The following is a 5,749-nucleotide window of genomic DNA, read 5'->3' as shown; positions in this document are numbered from 1 at the left end:
CACCTTCAGGGTCGAGGGTTCGATTCTCACCTGGTGTCTGTGTGTGTGTGGAGTTTGCATGAATAGTGTTTCCTCTCACAGTCCAAAAGACATGCAGGGTAGGGTAATTGCTGTTTACAAATTACCCATAGTGTGTGAATGTGTGTGTGCTTTGTGCCCTGTAATGGATTGGCACCCTGCCCAGGGTACACCCTGCTCTGAGTGTCCTGATACAGTCTGTCAATAAAAAAAGTCAATAATAAAATATATATTAGTTCTAAAATTAGTTCTAATTATAATTAACAATGGTAAAAAAGTATTTCTGAAATGTAGCCTACTTACTGGCCAATTCATTAGGCACATCCTGCTAATACTAGGTTGGACCTTCAGGACTGCCTTAATTGTTCATGACATAGATTCACCAAGGAGCTTGAAACATTCTTTAGAGATTTTGCTCCAACTGCATATTTTTTCAGCTACACGTCCATGATGCGACTCTTACGATCCACCACATCCCAGAGGTGCTCTACTGGATTAAGATCTGGTAACTGTGGAGATCGTTTGAGTAAAATGAACTCATTGTTATGTTCAAGAAAGTAATTTGAGATGGTTTAAACTTTGTGACATCACCAAACTTCAGCAGATCGTCTTGACCATGTCTGCATACCTGAATTGACTGAGTTGCTGGCATGTTTGGCCATGATTGGCTGATTAGTTGAACAGGTGTACCTAATGAAGTGGCCAGTAAGAGTATGTATAAGATTTTTTTTTTTTTTACAAATGCTATACTAATATTGAAATGCAGATAACTCTGTGTTTAATTTAATGCGATGTTGGCCCCGCCCCCTTTTCAGCTATAACAGCGTCAACTCTTTTGGAAAGGCTTTACACTAGGTTTAGGAGAAGCGCATTTGTGAGGTCAGAAGCTGATGTTGGACGAGGAGACCTGGCTCTCACTCTAATTAATTCCAAAGGCGTTCTGTTGGGCTGAGGTCAGGAGAGTCAAGTTTTTCCACACTAAACTCACTCATCCATGTCTTTATGGACCTTGCTTTGTGCCCTGGTGCGCAGTCATGTTGGAACTAGTGTGGGGTTGAGTCTCAGGAGTTGGGCTCGGCCCCTAAGTTCCAGTAAAAGGACCTCTTTATGCTTTAGCATACCAAGACATTTTGGACAATTTCATGTAGTTTGGGGACGGCCCCTTCCTGTTCCTTGTAGAAAGCCTTCTCAGGAGAGTTGAAGCTGTTGGTTTTCCTGGCTGTGTGCTTTGGGTCATTGTCATGTTGGAAGACCCAGCCACGACCCATCTTTAATGCTCTGACTGAGGGAAGGAGGTTTTTGCCCAATATGGCCCCGTTCATCCTCTCCTTAATACAGTGCAGTCGCCCTGTCCTCTGTGCAGAAAACACCCCAGATCATGATGCTTCCAGCCTTATGCTTCACTGTAGGTATGGTATTATTGGGATGATACTCATCATTCTTCTTCCTCCATACACGGCAAATGGAGTTAAGACCAAAAAATTCTACTTAGGTCTCATCTGACCACAAGACTTTCTCCCATGACTTCTCTGGATCATCCAGATGGTCCCTGGCAACTTCAGACGGGCCTGGACATGGGCTGACTTAAGCAGGAGAAGCATCGCATTCCGTGCGATGCAAGATTTTAACCCATGACATCTTAGTGTATACTGATAGTAGCTTCGGAAACGATGGTCCCAGCTCTCTTCACGGCATTGACCAGCTCCTCCCGTGTAGTTCTGGGCTGATTCTTCACCATTCTTAGCATCATTGATACCCCATGTATCTACTTAGACTTTGGCTGATTGTGGGGTGCACAGTCTAAAACTGAAACACTGCAGTTGAAATGATAATATAGATGATTTCTGCAAAGTCATAATTAAAAGGATAGTTCAGGCTGTGATTACGTATAAGTATTAATTCTATATTTTTTTAAATCCAGCATTTACACATAGCTTTTTTAAACAAAACCACTTTTTAATGTTTCTTACGTGTTTAAATGTGTATTTCATTAAAATGTTTCAGAAACATTTCATTTATTTAAGTTTGTTTTTAAATACACTTGTTTTTGTTGAAATGTTATAAAACTGAATAGTGCTTTCACGTCAGAGCATGGTGGACTCTTTATAGTACATTTGCCGGAGGCAGTTACATTTGATTATATCTTTTAATTAGTGTATGTAGGTATTCTTGGATGTTCACAAAGCTGCTCTGTGACTTGGTACAGATGTCTCAGCAGTGCCTGCTAAAAGTTTTTCCTTTGGGATTATGACAGACTAGACCCATTGTTTTGGGACTATGACAGTAAGTATGTGTGAATTTCAGGATAATGACCAACAGATGTCTCTTCTTCACTTAAGTAAACAACCTTAAGGTCTCTCGGCTGCCATGCGGAAGGCCCGGTCCAGTGTTATGTCAGGTAGGGAACCAGCATAAAAACAGTGCCAAGTTGTTGTGCCGATCGAATGGTCAAAATGCACTCACTGGCCATTTTATTAGGAACATTCTTGCTGTAACACTAGGGGAGTCCCCAATACATTCCCCCTACAATTACCATCATCATTACTATCATGTTACAGCATAAAAAAAAAATTATTCAGACAGTGATGATGTTTTTTCTTTTTATGATCTTTAACTGTTCACTTTTGGGTGTCCACTTTGGCCGCAGTTTCCTGTTCCTTCATGAAATTATGTGGTCGATGTGTTCTACATCCTGAGAAGCTTTTCATCTCAGCATGGTTATAATAAGTGGTTATTCAAGTTACTGTAGTCTTCTTGTCTTCTTGTTTCCTTGGTGTCCTTGTGGTTAGAGCGCTTGCTGTGTCTTGAAGTTGCGAGTTCGAGCCTTAGTGTAGTGTAAGCCCCTGTTAGGCTGTGGGATACTCTCCTTGTCAGCTCAAACCTTTTATCCCGTTACCTACTGTATGAACAGATGTTTCAGATATATGTAACAGGAAGTTACACTAGGTGTTCCTAATAAAATGGCAAGTTAATATATATATTTGCATAACTCTTATAATCGCTAATATTGCTTATAATTTTACTGGAATTAACATGCTTTTAGTCACACCAAAGCACAATAAGGTCTTTAAGTTGTCCTAATGTATCATGTAAAATAACATCATTTAGAATACACCTTTATGCAGAACAATTTTCACACACACACACAAAAAAAGAATTTCAAGCTTGCACAAAAAGAGACCCTGATCTGAGGATACAATAAAGCTAAAAACCTAGTAAGAGGTGAGTTAGTGTGGGAGTTAGTGAAGCAAAGAAAACCGTCGAGGATTTTTAATGTCTGAACTCCTCGAGTGCTCGGTGGAGACATGGCTCTGAGGCATGTTTTCTTTGTGTCATGGGTAACGGTGGGTCAAGATGAGACATGAGTGTGGCTCGAAGGGATTGTTGGACAGAATGGGGTGTTGCGTGTAGGATGTTGCTGGTCTGTTTTGGCTTTGTAGTCATGCATCAGTGAATCATCCTGCTGCTCTACTTCAGCTTAGAGCTTCTGCTCCAAAAGTGACTCACTTTCTGATGGTGCCACATGGATACCTTAAAAATCTGCCAAAAACAATTTAGCTTTGCTTCACTGGATATTCTCACATGCATACTGTAGATTTGAACTTTTAATCATAACCACCGTCCTTGCTTCGTCCCAGGTCTCATATCCCATGCTCAGTGACCATAATAGTTTGCCTTTACTATTCTACACCTGGCTGCCAGAAGATGATCTGTTTCCTGTTACTTGTTTCTGTTTGGTTCCTCTAAAGGTTTCTTCCTTGTGGCATCTCAGAGTTTTTCCTTGCCAATGTCACCTCTATTTATGGATCTCAATCTTCCTGCAGATTTCTTTAAAGGTGCTTTCTGGCCATGCCTGTCCCTGTAAAACCTTTTGACCAACTAACCTTAGGCATGTGAGCAGAAATCGACCATTGTCCCACATTTCACCATGTGATAAACCGAAAGGAGAGAACATGAGGTTTTGGGTCATCAGAACAGCACTGGTACAAATTGCCATGTTAGGACTTTACTAGGAATCACATTACTTAACTCTATGACTCATCTGTGGGTACATTCTTCCCTCTCATAGCTACATGCCTTTCCTATTAGTTTTATTGCACCAACTGAATACGGCATCACAAATAATGCAATAAATAACTGAATAAGACATCATCTCATCAGCCATGACAACTAACCTCAGGTAATGTAATACCCAAATAAACATTTCAAATGTTAACAGATACTTTTCGTGTGTACTATCCAAATGAACAACTATAAGAGCAAAAAAAAAAAAAAAACACGCAGAGTTTACAGAATCCCGTGTAATAACGTGCTTAATATTCAAGGCCGTGTTGGATTCCAAAACACTTTTAATGGCCCCATGAGGATAATTTGGGTTGAATGACGTTAACAGGCTAAAGATAACACTTATTAAAGGGCCTGTTCAATAAACTGTGTGTAAGCATTTTGTGTCCACATACCCAAAATTACCTAATAGCTTAATGCTCAACAAGTGTCCTGGGTAATCTATATGCAGATAAATTGCTTATTTGCCACAAACTTGGTACACAGTTTAGAAGAGACGTGAATGAAATATTGTGTCTTGCCTGGAAAGTGTGTGTGTGTGGATGTGTGCGTGAGTCATTTTCAGGCTGCCACCGTAATGAGGTCTACTAAATCTTTCCATGTTTTCTATCTGCGCTGAAATGCTGAAGCCTGCCACGATATAGACGACATGTATGTAAACATATATTCAAATCAAGAGTCTGAAGTGAAAGCTTGTTTTTTTTTCTTATTGAGGTTTGTACTTTAGAGTGTTTTTATTCTGATCCTTTTAACCAAGGCTGCTGTAATGTACGGTATCGTCCACTAGATGTCACTGTGTAAGAGCTTTTCATGTTAAAAAGTAAGCATTTTGCAAAAACACCTAAAAAGAGTAATACTGTAGTTGGTGAATTGTATTGGCCTAATAGAAGATGACAGCAGAGGTATAATTAAATTTCTTTTGATTCACACTTGCATGTTTTTTTGTTTGTATGTAAAGGGTTTTAAATGGCTTTTGATCTACTTTAATTTTTATGCATCTGGGTAGTGATTACATTCATTCATTCAATCTTATTTACCGCTTAAGTGTTTACAGGGTTACGGGGCCTAAAGTCCAACCCCAGGAGACTTAGGGCATGAGGCGGGGTACACCCTGGACAGGGTGCCAGTCCATTTTAGGGCACACACACTATGGGCAATTTCCGTCCATCCATCCATCTAGAACCTCTGTAGGCCAACTAGGGACCATGGAGGCCAGTGGTGTTTAGACCTGTATTTATTTCCATTTTACAACTGTGGCAGAACATTCACACACGTATTCACACATTACGTGCAATTTGGGAACAACAATTAACCTAATCTGCATGCTTTTTGGAGGAAACCAGAGCACCCAGAGGAAACCAACCAAGCACAAGGACTCGAGGCAGGAATCGAACCCGGACCCTGAAGGGGCAAAGCGTCAATGATAACCACTAAACCACCAAAGGCAATTTATGAACACTATTAGAAAGAAAAGTGCACCAAACACAGTGCACAGGCAAGGTTGATGGGCTTGGTAGGTGTAAGAGTCAGTCTCTAAGTAGGTCCAGTGCTGAAGGTAAGAGCCTGAGTGATACTGTAACTTTAAGAGAGAGGTGGGCTGCGCACAAATGACGCAGGAATAATAATGAAAAGGATGCTTCAAAATTCCACACGCCGACTGCAGCAT

The sequence above is a fragment of the Clarias gariepinus genome, chromosome 21 (assembly GCF_024256425.1).
Source record: "Clarias gariepinus isolate MV-2021 ecotype Netherlands chromosome 21, CGAR_prim_01v2, whole genome shotgun sequence".
Lineage (NCBI taxonomy): Eukaryota > Metazoa > Chordata > Actinopteri > Siluriformes > Clariidae > Clarias > Clarias gariepinus.
Note: the sequence above shows the minus strand (reverse complement) of the source record.